Genomic DNA, 21,816 nt, shown 5'->3' with positions numbered 1-21,816 from the left:
GTTGCACTTTTAGAGTGATTCACAAACAAGGTTCTTATTCAGGTGTGATTACTTGGTATTATGTACAAGTTACAAAATAAAGCATAGTAATCAATCATACATATCAAAGATTAGTAGTTGTATAATAAGTAAAGAGCAGTTGTCAATCTTAAGTCCTATAGTGTATGGTTGATGATTATTTGTCATATACTTCAAAAGAATAACTTTTGAAGAACATGTTCTTGAATAAAGAACAAGTATGATAATTAGATTGGTGGGGTTCTATGGTTGATTATGGTTTCATCTAGTTTTTGGAGTAAGTATTAGATGGATCACAACCTAGTTGGATTCATCAACCCAAAGGGCTTGTAAGGTTGAGTTAAGCCTAGGCATCTTGAGCAATTTATTATAATTAGTTGCTATCAAGGTTGGTATACCTTCTTTGGTGACAGCTGGTTATTGGCTATAGGTCCTATTAGGCAGGATTGATGATAATTCCTTATTTTCTTCAAAAGAATAACTTTTGAAGAACACACTTCTTAAGTAATAAGAAGTATCTCAATTAAGTGGAGATTGTCTAGGTTTGATGTTGGATCCTTAAGTAAAGAATGGTTGGTTCTTAAATGGAATGGTTCCTAAGTATCTCACACTAGTAGGGTTTAGTGGATTATGGTATGTAAGGTGAACATCAGTCATGGTTACTATTAGGGTTTATCATAATGGTGTGGTGCTAAATAGGAATGATTAGGGTTGGTGTCTCAGAAGATAGGAACTAGGGTTGGTTCTATTTGATCAACTAGGTATGAACACATGTAATACCAATGTATTAGAGATGGGTCTCTATTATTTTATGAAGACTTGGCAATTGTTTAGTTGCTACCATGGGCTATGAAATCAAAGTAGTATGATCACATGCTCTAACCTAGAGTTTAGGTTTAGAAACAGATTAAGGTTCACATGAAATAGTGGACCTAGGGTTTCTAAATGAATTAGGGTTTTTTAGGGTTCCACATTAAATGATGAAACTATTGTTTTATGTATAATGGAACTAGGGTTTCTAATCTACCATAAAATTCTTAAGGTAATAACTTCTTTTTAAAGTTGAAGTTATTAATAACTTTGAAATCAAAATAATATTAGTTTGGGGCTTTTTATTATTTTTAATGAATTAATAATTAGGGTAATTATTAATTAGGGTTTAAATTCCAGTATTAAGGATTTAAATAAGTTACAAATAAATAAAATTAGTGTTAATGTTTTCTATATTTACTTTACTGGTTTTTATTTATTTTAGATAGTTTTCCTAATTATTGAAGTTTAATTGAATTTAGAATTAATAAATAAGGCTTAATAACAAGTATTAACTAATTGAATTTTTATTAAAAATATAATTTTCATTTTATATTTTTATTGGATAGATTTTTCTTTTATAAGAATTTTGATATCTTATTTGTATTTTTCTGAGTTTTTAGGAATTTTCTACAATTATTTGAAGTTGCAGATATTATTGAATTTGAAATAAAAGGAAATCTGCTAAAGCTACCCGGACAGAACACCCACACAGTCCATGACTGGTGGGCCGTGTCCACGCTGGCGGCCACGTGGTGTCGACGTGGCAACCATGTGCCTCACCGGCGGCCAGTGATGGTCGCCGCCGGCGATTTCGGGTTCCCGCGGGGGCGTGCGCATGCTCGCTGGAAAGAGGACGCCGAGGCGAACCTCCTGGTGGTGGCGCCGCTCCGATTTAGTCGCCGGAGCGTGACCGGCGGTGATGGTCTGCGGCGGTGCCCACGGGCCTATGATGCGGAGCATGCTAGGAGACGCGAGAGGAGGAGCTGGGGAGCTCAGGCGAACCAGGAACTCACTGCAAACACGTCCGGCTTGTTGGCGAGGCGAGGGGTGGTCGACATCGCCGGAATTCGTCACTCCCGGTGTCGGGGAAGATGAGCTCGACGGCGTCGATTTCGCGCGCGGCGGCTCGATTCCTCGGGCAGTATGGGCAAGTCGATGGTGGTGAGGACGATGGCATCAACGGCGAGGTACGGGGATGTCTCCATCGTCGGCGACGAGAATCGGCCGGGCGGCTAGGGTTTCTATCTAGGAAGGATTTGAGCAGAGGGAGAAGAAATCCGAGGTCAGGGTTCGTACTAGGGCTTTTATACGGCCTCCGTGCGCGCCTCGTCACACCACCGGGCGAGGAGAAGCTGCCAGCGTCGAGACGAAGCCGAGCACGGCTTCGTGCTGTCGACCATGCGAGAGGAGGGGATGAGGATGACCCCCTCTCCGTTCCTTTCAGACGAATGGGTATTGGGCTGTGCTCTGTTGGTGGACTGGGCCGTTCTGGTGGGCTCGTGGTGGGCTGCCCTTGGTGGGCTGCACGGCTAGATAGTCTGGTAAGCCTCTCTCCATTTTTCTCTGTTTTCTTTTTCTTCTTATTTTCTGTTTTTGAATTATGTTTTAAATGCATATTTTAATTGTTTTCTATCTTGCAGGTATTGCTCATTTAATTCATATAAGGATCAGTTCAAGATACTGCAAGGTCTTGAGTGGTGTATTTGCAATTTTAATATGGCACCATAACATTGGTTTAATTATTATTATTGGTATTTGAATTTCAATACCCCTATAGACATGAATTTGAATATTATCTTTGGGAATATTCAAATTGTTTTCCAATTGGTAGTTTTCTTACTTAGTGATATGTCTTGTTTTATTTGGTATTGCTTTGCAAGAAACAAGTTACCAAGTAATGTTTGTTTATGGAGTTCTATTAAACAAGGAACTTAATGACATGATCTCATGTGCATAAGTCTTTCTAAGTACTTAATCTCTTATCTGAGAATTTGATTGTGGCTTATGTTTTAGTTGTGATCACCCATGTGATACACAAACTAAGTTTAAGGCATAATTCTAGGTTATAGATATGGGGTGACACCATATTGCATGTACTAGGGTTTAGTTTCCCCTAACCATGATAAGGTGGGTACTTACTTAATGGTTGAGGTTCTCCTTTAGTTACTAAGGACTTGAGAGTTGGTTTTATATTATACAAATAGATTTCTATTTTATCCTTAATCTATTTTTTATAGTAACTAAAGTTGTTCTAGTTCTTTTTATAGTTAACTTTGGTCATATGGATGGATGGTTTCTCACCATATTAAGTATGGAGTTTTACTCTAAGGTTTTCTTAGGTTCTTTAATTTATGAAACATAGATATGGTAGGATTCTACTTATGATCCTAAGTGATTCACAAGTTAAGGGTGGGATATAAGCCTAGGGTTGCTTACCAGTGACCTCCCTATGATTTCACGTGGTGAATGGTATCTACTGATCCTATTAGGGTTTAACTTATCCTCACATACCTCAAGAGCATGATCATGGTTAGACATGATCAACTTGTTCTTGATATCATTACCTCAAGTTCTAAGGGTTTATGATCATCACTCAATTTATAACGATCAAGATTTGGTTTCCTAAGGATCTCTCATTAAATGGGGTTCTCACTTCCATGATCAAGCATTGTCTTGATCAATTAAGGTATAGCACTTCTATTTTACTTTCTTGGATAGTACTGCTATGGTTGCCACACAATAATTTATATCCCAGGAGAATGCCTGAGATAATAACTTATAGCTCTATTTAAGGAATAATGGTTTAATTAACCATTTGGATGTAGGGATAGGTCTCTCCCTAAAGTTCAAGTGTTGCCTCAACTGCTTGGGTGTAGCTCCATAGCTTGATCTCTCTCATATAGGTATAGTTATTCTAGGGTTTATGGTGTACTCACAAGATCTCATTAGATAGGAAAAGGTTAAGTCTCCCCCTAGATAACTTAACTGGGTTAGTCACTACTTTACTACATCAATTCATGGTTGTAATCTTGTTCCACTTGATATTAGGTTATCTCACCACTCCAGGAGGAAATGGTTTAAAACCTAATACTTTAGTTCAAGGGTTGTCCTGGATCCTAAATAGGTAAAGCTAGAATTAGTATGATTGGTCTCTCTCATTTGGGAAGGTCTTTAATACTAACCTAAGGTTAGACTTCATGGAGAATGATGTGATCATCAATATCTCTAATTATCATAGATAGTTTCTCTCTCTAGGAAATGTCTGGAATAATATCCTAGGGTTTCTCTTAAGAATGATGATTTGAGCACATGGATGTATATCCAAGGTTTAGCTCAAGGTTTGTTATTTACTTCTCCAATAATTAAGATAGAACTCTCACTTCTATAGGTTTGATGTATATTATGTTTGGAATAGAGAATAATCTATATTTCTAGAGTTGATCTCCTTGTCATGAATCCAAGAGTGAGGTGGAATGATTACCATGATATTCATGGTAGGATCATGGATCTGGTTTAAGACATGGAAAAGATAAGTGAAGAATAGTTTCTTCATTTATTGTTACTTGATTTCCAATTAAATGGATGTTCATATGTTATGGCAAAGAATACCATGTTGTGATCTTAAATAAGATCAAGTAGTTGATCCTTGATTCATATGTTCTTTTGCTGGTTTTAATTCCATTTGATCCAACCCCTTAGATCAAATCATCTTTTCCCAAAACAAGGTTTTAACAAAGTCACATTGAGGTTTATTGCACTTGGCTTGATGATCTACTTCAATTCCATCAAGGTCAAGTGAAACTTCAGTACTGTGACTGTTTTACTTTAAAGCGCGAAAATTCCCCAGATTTTCTATGCATGAATGCAATGCACACATCTCTTTCCTCTATATTTGTAACCCCAATACCTGGGATATTACAGGGGCTCCCCGGCTGAGCCGTGTTGTGGAGGAGTTGAGGGCCGCTCCCTGCAGCAGCAAGCAGACGTCTTCCGCGCCCCCTTGTCGCTGTAGTGAGGCCACGAGCTGCGCAGCCGACCCACGCCACGTCCAGACAACACGGAGGTCAGGGTCGTGCATTCGGTACGCTGTAGCCACGGTCGCCGTCCACGACGCAATTCAGTCATGTATGCGTGGGCAGAGATGATGCTGCACACGTACGCCACGTGCGACTGCGTTCCTGCATGGCGAGCCACCTCGGAGGCGATACCTGAGGGCAAGTCGGTGTGGCTGCCCTAGATGGGAGAGGGAGCTCCTCGGGACGTCCATGTTGTCGTGATTGCGCGATTTGTCCGGCGGGCCAACAAACATTCATGCTCCTTGGTGGGCTGGAGGGTCGACGAGCCCCGGCCCCTCGCGACTAGGGCCCCTTGAACCTCGCCATCCACAAACACCGGGAGCAGATCGTGCTCAACCTTGCGGCATGATAGCTAGGAGGCACGGCGACGAGCAAGCCTTCGTCCTATGCGCCCAGTCTCCTGTGCGGTCGCACCACCGAGCGCCCCTCGAGCTTCTTAGTGGGGATATGATTCTTTTTTGAGGTGGGGAATTGGAGAGGAGCTTAGGTTGGAACTATGGAAGGGGTAGTAGTTTGAGGAGTTTTTAGTAAAATAAAAGGCAGCTTACAGCTCCAAACGAGCAAATGCCTCCTTATGAAGGGGTTCGGAGTAGAAAACAATAATTTTTCTAACTAGCGTACCTCGAATGCTCAGATCTATCTAAGATAATGTTGTACCAAAGAACATTTCGGTGACGTACCCTCATAGACCGAAAGCGGTTAATGTTCCGCTGGAGCGCGGATAATGTAGTCGTACTTCGTCGCCAACCTCAGGGTCGAGATGATCCTTGTACAACGACATGGGCCACAAATATCAGCACAAATGTGGTCTCGCAAGCGTACGGTGTCCGATGATGACTCTCGGACCTCTGATCCAACCGAGATTGCGGAAGTAGATCTTCCAGATTGAAAGCCCAACAACATGATGGCGTATTGGGATGGAGTTGACTACCACGTGCAAATATCTTTAGGGATCCACGCTCGGGAGAGAACACGTGAGGGAGAGGGAGAGTGGAGGCGCATGGGGAAGGGAGAGAGCTCTCCTCTCGAAAATGCCTTGGGGATGCTCCAACCCTTGTGCTCCACACCTTATATAGGGGGATGCATGGGTGGCCGGCCAAGGGAAGTGGGGATGCCGGCCAAGGTGGGATTGGGCCAAACCCCAAACCCTAGTGTCGTGGTATCGTCACGGCATATGCCATAGGATGGCTAAAGAGAGTGGTTCCTGCAATGGTCTAAGGCGGTATCCGGATGCGGGTATGGGCACGAGTGACACCGCGACGTACCCAGGTCCGGGGCCCTCGTATGGAGGTAACACCCTGATGACCCACAAGTATAGGGGGTGTATCGTAGTATCTTCGATAAGTAAGAATGTCGATCCCAATGAGGAGCAGAAGGTGTTGACAAGTAGTTTCGATGAAGGATTCACTGTAAATGCTCACAAACAAGTATTCAAGGGGTTTTGATGTAATAGATAAATAAAGTACGAGTAAGTAAAATGCGAGAGAAATAATTGCAGCGAGTGGCCCAATCCTTTTTAGCACAAAGGACAAGCCGGTTTGTTTACTTATAATGACCAAGCGTTCTTGAGGACACACGGGGATTTTAGTCTAGTGCTTTCGCTTCATGTAGCTAAATAATCTTCATTGTTTTGATAAGTGTTGTGTGGGTGAACCTACGCTAATGCACCGCCCTTCCTAGGACTAATACATACTTGTGATTATACCCCTTGCAAGCATCCGCAACTACAAGAAAGTAATTAAGATAAATCTAACCACGGCCTTAAACTCCGAGATCCTGCGATCCCTCTTGCATCGATATACCAACGGGGGCTCGGGTTTCGTCACTCCGGCAACCCCGCAATTAGCAACCGAATACAAGATGCACTCCCCTAGGCCCATAAATGGTGAAGTATCGTGTAGTCGACGTTCACACGACACCACTAGAAGAATGACACCACAACTTAAATATCATAACATTGAATATTACTCAACCATAGTTCACTACTAACATTTAGACTTCACCCATGTCCTCAAGAACTAAACGAACTACTCACGAGACATCATATGGAATACAATCAGAGGTGATATGATGATGAATAACAATCTGAACATAAACCTTGGTTCTATGGTTTCACTCAATGGCATCAATAACAAGTAGAAAGTAACACCGGGAGAGTTTCCCCTATCAAAAAATCAAGATCCAACCCAAATCGTTACAGCGGTGACGAGGTGCAACGGTGGTGATGGCGGTGTAGATGGTGGAGATGATGATGATGATGATGGAGATGATGTCCAGCTCGATGACGATGGCGATGGCGTCGATTTACCCCTCCGGGAGGGAATTTCCCCGGCGGATTCCTGCCCGCCGGAGAGCTCTTTTCTCTCTGGTGTTCTCCGCCCCGCAGAGGCGGCTGTAACTCTTCGTGAGGTACCCCCTGTGGCTTAGGTCTTCGGGACGAAGGAGTACGCGAAGAAAAGGAGGCGAGAGGGGCTGTGGGGCCCCCACACACCATGGTGGCGCGGCCAGGCCATGGGCCGCGCCGCCATGTTATCTGGGCCCACCTTGGGTCCAGCTGGCTCCCCCTTCTGGCTTTCTTCGTCATCTGGAAAAATAGGAATTTACGTGTAATTTCCTTCCACAGTTGATCTTCCGAAATATTGCGTTCTGACGGTGCTTTTTCCAGCAGAATCCTGGCTCCGGTGCTTGATCCTCCAATAATGATGAAACATGCAAAATAGATGAAATAACATAAGTATTGTGTCCCAATATGAAATATATCAATGAATAACAGCAAATTATGATACTCCCTCCGGTCCTTTTTAATTGACTCGAATTTAGTACAAAGTTGTACTAAATCTGAGTCAATTAAAAGAGACCGGAGGGAGTACAAAATAGTGATGCAAATTGGACGTATCAACTCCCCCCAAGCTTAGACCTCGCTTGTCCCCAAGCGAAACTGAGCTCACTAAACAAGACCACATGTTTATGGAGTGAAGAGTCGATAAATAAAATACGGACAAGAAGCATCATATTGATTCACACAAGACATTCTAGTAAACATTCTCTTCATATAACTCAACTTGAAATAAGTAAAGAGAAATCACAAGTAAAGGTGCATAGGAAATCATAAATGGTTATGGCAAACTTTGTTCTTGGTCAGAGAACTACTAACAGATTGCTCTTATTTAATAAGCAAGGCTTTCATATTAGAACTTATATAGCAGGACTTTCATATTCAATCATAACAATCTCCTCATAATCATTGATAACTTCAAAGTCATATTTATTCAGATAAAATTTGTACTAAACAAGAAAGTATAAAAGACATGATTAACTGAATCATCGCATAAATGGTTGGTTCACAACAACTCAATTGCTTGCTTGAGATAGAGGGAAATAGGTTTACTGACTCAACATAAAAGTAAAAGATAGGCCCTTCGCAGAGGGAAGTGATACGTCCCTGACGTATCCATAATTTCTGTCGTTCCATGCTTGTTTTATGACAATACTTACATGTTTTGCTTGCACTTTATGATGTTTTTATGCGTTTTCCGGAACTAACCTATTAACGAGATGCCACAGTGCCAGTTCTGTTTTCTGCTGTTTTTGGTTCCGAGAAAGGCTGTTCGGGCAATATTCTCGGAATTGGACGAAATCAACGCCAAACCTCCTATTTTTCCCGGAAGGCTCCAGAACACCGAAGAAGAGTCGGAGAGGGGCCAGGGGGCCACCACACCACATGGCGGCGCGGGCTAGACCCTGGCCGCGCCGGCCTAGGGTGTGGCGCCCCCAGGTGCCCCCCTGCGCCACCTCTTCGCCTATAAAATCCCTTTCGACCTAAAAACACCGTACCACTTGACGAAACTTCAGAAAGACTCCAGGGGCGCCGCCACCATCGCGAAACTCCAATTCGGGGGACAGAAGTCTCTGTCCCGGCACCCTGCCGGGACGGGGAAGTGCCCCGGAAGCCATCTCCATCAACGCCATCGCCTCCATCATGCTCCGTGAGTAGTTCCCCCATGGACTACGGGTTCTAGCTGTAGCTAGTTGGTATTCTCTCCCCCATGTACTTCAATACAATGATCTCATGAGCTGCCTTACATGATTGAGATTCATCCGATGTAATCGGTGTTGTGTTTGTTGGGATCCGATGGATGATACATTATGATTAGTCTATCTATAAAGTTTGTGAAGTTATTGTTGCTGCAATCTTGTTGTGTTTAATGCTTGTCACTAGGGCCCGAGTGGCATGATCTTAGATTTGAGCTCTATAATTATTGCTTAGATTGTATCTACAAGTTGTATGCACATGTCACTGTCCGGAACCAAAGGCCCCGAAGTGACGAAATCGGGACAACCGAAGGGGATGGCGGTGATGTGAGGGACACATGTTTTCACGGAGTGTTAATGCTTTGCTCCGGTGCTCTATTAAAAGGAGTACCTTAATATCCAGTAGATTCCCTTGAGGCCCGGCTGCCACCGGCTGGTAGGACAATAGATGTTGTGCAAGTTTCTCATTGCGAGCACGTACGACTAAATATGAAAAACATGCCTACATGATTAATGAATTGATGTTCTTTCTTAATGCCTTATCAATCCTATCAATTGCCCAACTGTAATTTGTTCACCCAACACTTGTTATTGGAGAGTTACCACTAGTGTAGATAGCTGGGAACCCCGGTCCATCTCGCATCATCATATACTTGTTCCTCATGTCATTGGAAGTAGTATCAACTATTTTCTGGTGCCATTGCTCTCATATTGCTATTACTGCTGTTGTGTTACTGTTACTACTGCTCTCATATTACTGCTACTTTCACATCACCCCTGTTACTAGTGCTTTTCCAGGTGCAGCTGAATTGACAACTCAGTTGTTAAGGCTTATAAGTATTCTTTACCTCCCCTTGTGTCGAATCAATAAATTTGGGTTTTACTTCCCTCGAAGACTGTTGCGATCCCCTATACTTGTGGGTCATCAAGACACTTTTCTGGCGCCGTTGCCGGGGAGGAAAGGTAAAAGGCACTCATACTTTGGTTCCAGGTAACAGTACTTTTCTGGCGCCATTGTGTGTGCTCGAAGATATTTCCTTTAGACTCTGCAATCGCGACATTTGGTTTCTTGTTTACACTAGTTAGGCATAATGGACAACAATGACCTTTTTATTCTATTTCCTGATTTAAGACATGGATGGTTTGATGCGAAAATTAAAAAAACCATGGAACATATTAATATGAATGCTTTGAACACCATTGTTGTTAATGATATGGAAAATTCTAAGCTTGGGGAAGCTGGTTTTGATGAGCATGATATTTTTAGTCCCCCAAGCATTGAGGAGAAAATTTACTTTGATGATACTTTGCCTCCCATTTATGATGATTATAACGATAGTAGTCTTTTGTTACCACCTGTTATGGAGGATAAATTTGATTATGATTACAATATACCTCCTATATTTGATAGCTACTTTGTTGAATTTGCTCCCACTACAATTAATAAGAATGACTATGCTTATGTTGGGAGTAGTAATTATTTTATGCATGAGACTCATGATAAGAATGCTTTATGTGATAGTTATATTGTTGAGTTTGCTCATGTTGCTACTGAAAGTTATTATGAGAGAGGAAAATATGGTTGTAAAAATTTTCATGTTACTAAAACACCTCTCTATGTGCTGAAATTTTTGAAGCTACACTTGTTTTATCTTCCTATGCTTGTTACTTTGCTCTTCATGAACTTGTTTATTTACAAGATTCCTATGCATAGGAAGCATGTTAGACTTAAATATGTTTTGAATTTGCCTCTTGATGCTCTCTTTTGCTTCAACTTCTATTTCTTGCGAGTGCATCATTAAAACTGCTGAGCCCATCTTAATGGCTATAAAGAAAGAACTTCTTGGGAGATAACCCATGTGTTTTTTTACTACAGTACTTTGTTTTATATTTGTGTCTTGGAAGTTGTTTACTACTGTAGCAACCTCTCCTTATCATGTTTTTGTGCCAAGTAAAGTTTCTATGTCAAAGTTGATGTTATATTTGGGATCGCTGCGCAGAAACAGCATTGCTGTCTGTCACGAATCTGGGCACAGGCCTCTGTAGAAAATTCGAAAAAATCTGCCAATTTACGAGCGTGATCCTCAGATATGTACGCAACTTTCATTAGTTTTGAGTTTTTCCATTTGAGCAAGTCTGGTGCCAGCTTTAAATTCGTCTTTACGGACTGTTCTGTTTTTTACAGATTCTGCCTTTTATTTCGCATTGCCTCTTTTGCTATGTTGGATTTATTTCTTTGATCCATTAATGTCCAGTAGCTTTATGCAATGTCCAGAAGTGTAAAGAATGATTGTGTCACCTCTGAATATGTGAATTTTTAATTGTGCACTAACCCTCTAATGAGTTTGCTTGAAGTTTGGTGTGAAGGAAGTTTTCAAGGGTCAAGAGAGGAGTATGATATACTATGATCAAGAGGAGTGAAAGCTCTAAGCTTGGGGATGCCCCCGTGGTTCATCCCTGCATATTTCAAGAAGACTCAAGCGTCTAAGCTTGGGGATGCCCAAGGCATCCCCTTCTTCATCGACAAAGTATCGGGTTCCTTCTCTTGAAACTATATTTTTATTCGGTCACATCTTATGTACTTTACTTGGAGCGTCTGTGTGTGCTTTTATTTTTGTTTTGTTATCTTAGTTCTCTGAATAAGTTCATCCTTGTGTGGGAGAGAGACACGCTCCGCTGGTTCGTATGAACACATGTGTTCTTAGCTCATAATATTCATGGCGAAGTTTCCTCTTCGTTAAATTGTTATATGGTTGGAATTGGAAAAATGCTACATGTAGTAATTGGTAAAATGTCTTGGATAATGTGATACTTGGAAATTGTTGTGCTCATGTTTAAGCTCTTGCATCATATGCTTTGCACCCATTAATGAAGAAATACATAGAGCTTGCTAAAATTTGATTTGCATATTTGGTCTCTCTAAGGTCTAGATAATATCTAGTATTGAGTTTTGAACAACAAGGAAGACGGTGTAAAGTCTTATAATGTTTACAATATGTCTTTTATGTGAGTTTTGCTGCACCGGTTCATCCTTGAGTTTGCTTCAAATAACCTTGCTAGCCTAAACCTTGTATCGAGAGGGAATACTTCTCATGCATCCAAAATCCTTGAGCCAACCACTATGCCATTTGTGTCCACCATACCTACCTACTACATGGTATTTCTCTGCCATTCCAAAGTAAATTGCTTGAGTGCTACCTTTAAACAATTCAAAATTTATTACCTCTGATTTGTGTCAATGTTTTATAGCTCATGAGGAAGTATGTGGTGTTTATCTTTCAATCTTGTTGGGCAACTTTCACCAATGGACTAGTGGCTTCATCCGCTTATCCAATAATTTTGCAAAAAGAGCTGGCAATGGGATTCCCAGTCCCAAATTAATTAACAAAAAAATAGACACTCCTCCATGGTATGTGATTGTTGGACGGCACCCGAGGATTCGGTTAGCCATGGCTTGTGTAAGCAAAGGTGGGGAGGAGTGTCATCATAATAAAACTAAAATAAAAAGGGCACTCCTTCATGGTATGAGATTGTTGGCAGGCACCCGAGGATTCGGTTAGCCATGGTTTGTGAAAGAAAGGTTGGAAGGAGTGCCACCCAAAAATAAAAATAATTCATGGGAGCCGCTCTTGAAGGTTTGTCTAGCAAGGGGGTTAGAGTGCCCACTACCATTTGTTGACAACAACAAACACCTCTCAAAACTTTTACTTTTATGCTCTCTTTATGTTTTCAAAACCAAAGCTCTAGCACAAATATAGCAATCGATGCTTTCCTCTTTGAAGGGCCATTCTTTTACTTTATGTTGAGTCAGTTTACCTACTTCCTTCCATCTTAGAAGCAAACACTTGTGTCAACTGCGCATTGATTCTTACATACTTGCTTATTTGCATTCATCATATTACTTTGTGTTGACAATTATCCATGAGATATGCATGTTACAAGTTGAAAGCAACCGCTGAAACTTATATCTTCCCTTGTGTTGCTTCGATGCCTTTACTTTGAACTTATTGCTTTATGAGTTAACTCTTGTGCAAAACTTTTGATACTTGTCTTGAAAGTACTCTTCATGAAAAGTTTTGCTATATGTTATCTATTTGTTAGCAACTATAGATCATTGCCTTGAGTCACTTCATTCATTTCATATGCTTTGTAATAGTATGATCAAGGTTATGTAAGTAGCATGTCACTACAGAAATTATTCTTTTTATCGTTTACCTGCTCGGGACGAGCGAGAACTAAGCTTGGGGATGCTGATACGTCCCCGACGTATCCATAATTTCTGTCGTTCCATGCTTGTTTTATGACAATACTTACATGTTTTGCTTGCACTTTATGATGTTTTTATGCGTTTTCCGGAACTAACCTATTAACGAGATGCCACAGTGCCAGTTCTCGTTTTCTGCTGTTTTTGGTTCCGAGAAAGGCTGTTCGGGCAATATTCTCGGAATTGGACGAAATCAACGCCAAACCTCCTATTTTTCCCGGAAGGCTCCAGAACACCGAAGAAGAGTCGGAGAGGGGCCAGGGGGCCACCACACCACATGGCGGCACGGGCTAGACCCTGGCCGCGCCGGCCTAGGGTGTGGCGCCCCCAGGTGCCCCCCCTGCGCCGCCTCTTCGCCTATAAAATCCCTTTCGACCTAAAAACACCGTACCACTTGACGAAACTCCAGAAAGACTCCAGGGGCGCCGCCACCATCGCGAAACTCCAATTCGGGGGACAGAAGTCTCTGTCCCGGCACCCTGCCGGGACGGGGAAGTGCCCCGGAAGCCATCTCCATCAACGCCATCGCCTCCATCATGCTCCGTGAGTAGTTCCCCCATGGACTACGGGTTCTAGCTGTAGCTAGTTGGTATTCTCTCCCCCATGTACTTCAATACAATGATCTCATGAGCTGCCTTACATGATTGAGATTCATCCGATGTAATCGGTGTTGTGTTTGTTGGGATCCGATGGATGATACATTATGATTAGTCTATCTATAAAGTTTGTGAAGTTATTGTTGCTTGCAATCTTGTTGTGTTTAATGCTTGTCACTAGGGCCCGAGTGGCATGATCTTAGATTTGAGCTCTATAATTATTGCTTAGATTGTATCTACAAGTTGTATGCACATGTCACTGTCCGGAACCAAAGGCCCCGAAGTGACGAAATCGGGACAACCGGAGGGATGGCGGTGATGTGAGGGACACATGTTTTCACGGAGTGTTAATGCTTTGCTCCGGTGCTCTATTAAAAGGAGTACCTTAATATCCGAGTAGATTCCCTTGAGGCCCGGCTGCCACCGGCTGGTAGGACAATAGATGTTGTGCAAGCGGTTTCTCATTGCGAGCACGTACGACTAAATATGGAAAACATGCCTACATGATTAATGAATTGATGTTCTTTCTTAATGCCTTATCAATCCTATCAATTGCCCAAGCTGTAATTTGTTCACCCAACACTTGTTATTGGAGAGTTACCACTAGTGTAGATAGCTGGGAACCCCGGTCCATCTCGCATCATCATATACTTGTTCCTCATGTCATTGGAAGTAGTATCAACTATTTTCCGGTGCCATTGCTCTCATATTACTATTACTGCTGCTGTGTTACTCTTACTACTGCTCTCATATTACTGCTACTTTCACATCACCCCTGTTACTAGTGCTTTTCCAGGTGCAGCTGAATTGACAACTCAGTTGTTAAGGCTTATAAGTATTCTTTACCTCCCCTTGTGTCGAATCAATAAATTTGGGTTTTACTTCCCTCGAAGACTGTTGCGATCCCCTATACTTGTGGGTCATCAGGAAGCAGGGATTAAATCATGTGCTAGAGCTTTTTAAGTTTTGAAATCACATAAAGAGCATAAAAGTAAGATTTTGAGCGGTGTTTGTTGTAGTCAACGAATGGTAGCGGGCACTCTAACCCCCTTGCCAAACGAACCTTCCAAGAGCGGCTCCCATGAGGGACGGCATCTCTACCAGCAAGGTAGATCATCCCCCTTCTCTTTTGTTTACACATGTATTTTAGTTTTATTATGGATGACACTCCCCCCAACCTTGGCTTTCTCAATCAATGGCTAACCGAATCCTCGGGTGCCTTCCAACATTCACATACCATGGAGGAGTGTCTATTGCAAAATTAAGTTGCTTACTGACAAATCAGGGCAAAACATGTGAAGAGAATTATTAATGAAAGTTATTAATTGGGGCTGGGAACCCCGTTGCCAGCTCTTATTGCAAAATTATTGGATAAGCGGATGTGCCACTAGTCCATTGGTGAAAGTCCGCCCAACAAGATTGAAAGATAAAACACCACATACTTCCTCATGAGCTATAAAACATTGACACAAATAAGGAGTAGTATAGTTTGAATTATTTAAAGGTAGCACATGAAGCATTTACTTGGAATGGCAGAAAATACCATGTAGTAGGTAGGTATGTTGGACACAAATGGCATGAGTCTGGTCTAAGGTTATGGATGCATGAGAAGCATTCCCTCTCAATACAGGTTTTTGGCTAGCAAGGTTTGATAGCAAGCATAAAGGTTGAGGGAAACAAACAAATATACATATGATAGAACAATCATGCATCTTTCTCATAAGCACAAGCAATTTTAACTTCAGAATACTAAACTCATTAGCATGGAGATAATAGAGTAATATGTCTAAGTGTATTTCTCTCTTCTATTAAACATCAAAATGTTGTTGCTATTGACCAATGCTAAGTTTGCCAAAACCAAATAGATTTACTTGATGCTCCCAAAGTGATATCAACACTAATGTCAAGAGTAATCATATAATAGAGATTGCAAACTAAAATAAGGTGTGCAGAAAGTAAATGATAAGACTTCTCATTAATATTCCATAACGATAACTCACACCAACGGATACATAGATAACCAACTAAGAGAGATACTTCCACATTGCAAACTATTCCATATGATAACTTCCCTACTCATGATATGACACTACTTGATAGTAAAAGATAAAGGTAGTGATGATGTGATACCGCGGCACTCCCCCAAGCTTGGAACAAACCAAGGGGATGCCAATACCGATGATGAATTACTCCTTCGGTGGTGATGGTGATGGATTCTTCTCGCGTTTCATAAGGATCTCCTTCAGCTTCAGCTTCTCAATTTTGCAATTCTGCACCAAAACTTGAAGAGACTCATTGTTATCCGAATGTGGCGGTGACGGCCTTGTGCTGGGAATTGAGTAATATTCCAGCATTCTGCGAAGTCGCTGGTTCTCCTCCTGAAGTATCTCCACTTCCCTTTTGAGAGCACGATATTGATCACAAAACTCATCAGCAACCCGTATTGCTTCCTCCACACAAGGGGAAGAGTCGAGGTCCAGAGCAGGCGGAAGAACTCCCTGCAAGTTATGAGAAAAAGAACGCCCAGTGTTAACCGATCCCACCAAGATTGGCTTACTCTTCGTAGTTTCCCACTCTCCTTTTGCTGATGCTATCTTCTTCTTCTCCTTATTGATCCTTTCATCCATCTCTTCCTTCCAAGGCCCCTTGTCTTTGTTGTTGGAGACCATGGTGCTTCTAGATCAAAGCAAATCTGGCAGAAAATAGCTCGAAACAAAACACGACGAGAAAACGATATACGGACCTCCAGGGGTCCGGGGGATTATATAGCAAATATTTTTACGACAAAAGGAAGGTTCCAGGTCGAACAAGAGTCGGAGGGGGACAACGAGGCGGTGTCCTCATAGGGCGGCGCGGCCAGGCTGGGGCCCGCGCCGGCCTATGGGGGCACGCCCTCGTGCGTCTCCTCCACTCCGTTTCGATCCCGTAATTTTTCATATTTTCCAAAAACAGCAGAAATATTGTTCGGAAAGCTAAACGCGGACTTTTATTACCTGTATTGTTACCTATTCAAAGTCGAGTTCTGGCGGACTGTCAATTTGTCCTTTGATGAAAGCCTCCGGTGTTTCCACTTGAATAATATCAACATCAACATTATAAGAATCACCCGAGATATAATGCTTGAGTCTTTGTCCATTCACCACTTGCGTAGCATTGCCTTGGAGAGAGCTAATTTTAATTGCTCCTGAATGATACACCTCCTCAACAACATATGGTCCTTCCCATTTCGAGGGTAACTTCCCTGCAAAGAATCTGAGACGAGACCGATACAATAGGACTTTATCCCCAATATTAAACTCTCTTTTGATGATCCTTCTATCATGCCATTTCTTAACTTTTTCTTTAAAGAGTTTAGCATTTTCATAAGCTTCACTTCTCCATTCATCTAGAGAACTTAATTGCAGCAACCTCTTATTACCGGCTAGTTTCGGATCTTTATTTAGTTCTCTAACAGCCCAATAAGCTTTGTGCTCTAGTTCTAAAGGTAAATGACAAGCTTTTCCATAAACCATTTTATAAGGCGACATTCCCATAGGATTTTTATAAGAAGTTCTATAAGCCCATAGTGCTTCCTTCAATTTGCTAGCCCAATTCTTTCTAGATTTATTAACGGTCTTTCCCAAAATAGATTTAATCTCTCTATTTGATAATTCTACTTGACCACTAGTTTGAGGGTGATAAGCGGAAGCAATTCTATGATTAATACCATACTTAGCAAGAGTTTTTCTAAAACCTCCATGAATAAAATGAGAACCTCCATCAGTCATAATATATCTAGGTACTCCAAATCTAGGAAAAATAATATCTAAAAGCATTTTTAAAGAGGTCTCACCATCAGCACTTTTCGTGGGTATAGCTTCTACCCATTTAGTAACATAATCAACAACGACAAGTATATGAGTGTTACCTTCTGAAGAAGGGAAAGGACCCATGAAGTTGAATCCCCAACAATCGAATGGTTCAATAACAAGAGTATAATTCATAGGCATTTCATTGCGTCTAGAGATATTACCAACTCTTTGACATTCATCACAAGATAAGATAAACTTCCTTGCATCTTTGAAAAGTGTTGGCCAATAAAAACCTGATTGTAGAACCTTTTGCGCGGTTCTATCTCCGGCGTGATGTCCTCCATAAACACTACCATGACATTTACTCAATATCTCTTGTTGTTCATATTCGGGAACACATCTTCGCATAATACCGTCTACTCCTTCTTTATATAAGTGTGGGTCATCCCAAAAATAATGCCTCAAGTCATAAAAGAATTTCCTCCTTTGCTGAGCTGAAAAGGTTGGAGGCAAATACTTCGAAACAATAAAGTTAGCATAATCTGCATACCAAGGGCTCTCTCGCGAGCTCACCTTTATTATAGCCAATTGTTTATTTGGAAAACTATCATTAACAGGAACAGGATCATAAGCAATATTTTCCAATCTAGACAAATTATCAGCACCTTTCCTATCTATAATATGTAAATCAAATTCTTGCAACAGAAGTACCCACCTAATAAGCCTTGGCTTAGCATCTTTCTTTGTCATAAGGTATCTAATTGCAGCATGATCAGTATGAATCGTGACTTTTGAATCAACAATATAGGGTCTAAACTTGTCACAAGCAAAGACTACAGCTAAAATTCCTTTTCAGTTGTAGCATAATTTCTTTGAGCAGCATCAAGAGTCTTACTAGCATAATGAATAACATTTAATTTTTTATCTACTCGCTGTCCAAGAACAGCGCCTACAGCAAAATCACTAGCATCACACATAATTTCAAAAGGTAAATTCCAATCGGGAGGTTCAACTACATGAGCAGTTGTTAAGGCTTTCTTTAGAGTTTCAAAAGCTTCCTTACAATCATCATCAAAAACAAAAGGTACATCTTTTTGAAGAAGATTAGTAAGAGGCTTTGAAATTTTAGAGAAATCTTTAATAAATCTCCTATAAAACCCAAGCATGACCAAGAACACTACGAATACCTTTAACATCCCTTGGATAGGGCATCTTCTCAATTGCTTCAACTTTAGCTCTATCAACTTCAATACCTCTCTCGGAAATTTTATGTCCCAATACAATTCCTTCATTAGCCATAAAGTGGCATTTCTCCCAATTAAGAACAAGGTTAGTTTCTTCACATCTACTGCAAAACTTTATCGAGGTTTCGCAAGCAATTATCAAAAGAATTCCCATAGACAGAAAAATCATCCATGAACACCTCTACAATACTCTCGCAAAAGCCATGAAAAATAGCAGACATGCATCTTTGAAAAGTAGCAGGAGCATTACATAAACCAAAAGGCATACGCCTATAAGCATAAGTTCCATAAGGACAAGTGAACGTGGTTTTCTCTTGATCTTTAGCTTTAACAGCAATTTGTGAAAATCCAGAATAACCATCAAGAAAACAAAAGTGAGTATTTTTAGACAACCTTTCTAGCATTTGATCAATAAATGGTAAAGGGTAATGATCTTTCTTAGTAACTTTATTAACTTTTCGAAAATCAATGCACATTCTATACCCTACAACTACTCTTTGAGGAATGAGCTCATCATTATCATTAGGCACAACGAGTCATTCCTCCTTTCTTAGGAACACAATGCACAGGACTAACCCATCTACTATCAGCAATAGGATATATAATACCAGCTTCAAGAAGTTTTAATACCTCATTCCTTACCACCTCCTTCATCTTCGGAATTAGACGACATTGATGTTCAACAACGGGCTTTGCATCATCTTCCATATTGATAGCATGTTGGCAAATAGAAGGAGAAATCCCTTTCAAATCATCAAGAGTATAGCCAATAGCTCCTCGGTGTTTCTTCAATATTTCCAATAACCTTTCTTCCTCAATCTCCGAAAGCTTAGAACTAATAATAACGGGATATATTTTCTTATCATCAATATGAGCATATTTAAGATTATCAGGTAAAGGCTTTAAATCAAAAACAGGATCTTCCTTTGGCGGCGGTGTTGTACCCAAATCTTCCACCGGTAAATCATGCTTGAGAATAGGTTGTCGAAGAAAAATTTCCTCAAGCTCATCTCTTTCTTTCCTAAAAGCTCCACTCTCGCTATTCTCCAAATGTTGCTGCAAAGGATTATTAGGAACAAGAACAATAGATGCACACTGCTCCATTTTAAAATCACCACTAGGCAAATCAGCTTTATAAGGAATTTTGGTAAATTTAGAGAAGTTAAACTCATAAGATTCACCAGCAAATTTAGTCAAAATTTTCTCTTTCTTGCAATCTATAATAGCTCCACAAGTATTTAGAAAAGGTCTACCAAAAATGATAGGACAATAATCACTAGCAGCAGAACCAAGTACCAAAAAGTCAGCAGGATATTTAATCTTACCACATAGAACTTCCACATCTCGAACAATACCAATTTGAGAAATAGTTTCTCTATTAGCCAGTTGAATAACCACATCAATATCTTCAAGTTCACAGGAATCAATTTCGTGCATAATCTCCGTGTAAAGCTCATAAGGAATAGCACTAACACTTGCACCAATATCACATAAACCATAATAGCAATGATCACCAATTCTAACAGATAACATAGGAACACTAACTTGTTTGGGTTTATTAGGATGTGAAACAATATTTGAAGCATCTTCACAGAAAATAATTTGACCATCCTCCACATTTTCGGTCACAAGATCTTTAACTATTGCAACGAGCGGAGTTCAACTTTAATTTGTTCTTCGGGTTCTTTAGGTTTCTTTTCACTTTTATTAACCGCACTAGATATGACGAGTACTCCTTCATTTTAGCGAGGAAAGGAGTTTTTTCAATATAAGCTTCGGGAATAACATGATCAACAGTTTCAATCACTACACATTTATTTACAGATGAATCAATTTTATCTTTATACGGTTCATGATACTTATCAAAATTCTTCTTAGGCAATTCATAATGAGAGGCAAAAGCTTTGTAAAGATTTGCAACGACTTGGGAATCAAGACCATATGTAGCCCTCATATTACGAAATTTATCAGTATCCATAAAAGCTTCAATGCATTTATAATCATAAATTATACCTGATTCTCTATCTTTGTCGTTCTCCCATCCTTCAATATTCTCCTGGATCCGATCAAGAAGGTCCCTTTTAAACTCTTCTTTATTGCATGTAAATGATCCAGAACAAGAAGTATCCAGCAAGGTCTTGTCTTGAAAAGAAAGTCTTGCATAGAAATTATCAATAATAACATTACCAGGAAGCTCATGAATGGGGCATTTGAGCATTAAAGACTTCAATCTCCCCCAAGCTTGGGCAATACTCTCTCCATCATGAGGCCAGAAATTATATATGCGGTTCCGATCTTTGTGAATTTCACTTGGAGGATAAAATTTGGAATAAAATAAAGGCACAATGTCCTCACAATCAAGAGAATCACCATTCTTCAGCAATTTATACCAGTGCGCCGCTTTACCAGACAGCGATATAGTGAATAGTTTCTTTCTAACTTCATTCATAGCAATACCTGCACATTTGAATAACCCGCATAATTCATGCAAAAACGAGTAAATGATCACCGGGATGAACAGTTCCATCCCCTTCATAGCGGTTATCCATAACACGTTCAATAATTTTCATAGGTATTTTATATGGTATCACTTCCTCACCTGGCGCTTCATCCACTACCGTTGCGGTAGTAGTAGATTTCCCAAATAGAAATTGAAGAGAAGATCTCTCCATAATGACTTATAGCAGCGAGCGAGAAATTAAATCAGCACAAACGATAAAGGTTTTCCTTACCAATTCCACTTACCAATAGCGCTTCACTCCCCGGCAACGGCGCCGAGAAAATAGTCTTGATGACCCACAAGTATAGGGGGTGTATCGTAGTATCTTCGATAAGTAAGAATGTCGATCCCAACGAGGAGCGAGAAGGTGTTGACAAGTAGTTTCGATGAAGGATTCACTTGTAAATGCTCACAAACAAGTATTCAAGGGGTTTTGATGTAATAGATGAATAAAGTACGAGTAAGTAAAATGCGAGAGAAAT

Source organism: Lolium rigidum, chromosome 2 (genome assembly GCF_022539505.1).
Source record: "Lolium rigidum isolate FL_2022 chromosome 2, APGP_CSIRO_Lrig_0.1, whole genome shotgun sequence".
NCBI classification, from domain to species: Eukaryota; Viridiplantae; Streptophyta; class Magnoliopsida; order Poales; family Poaceae; genus Lolium; species Lolium rigidum.
Note: the sequence above shows the minus strand (reverse complement) of the source record.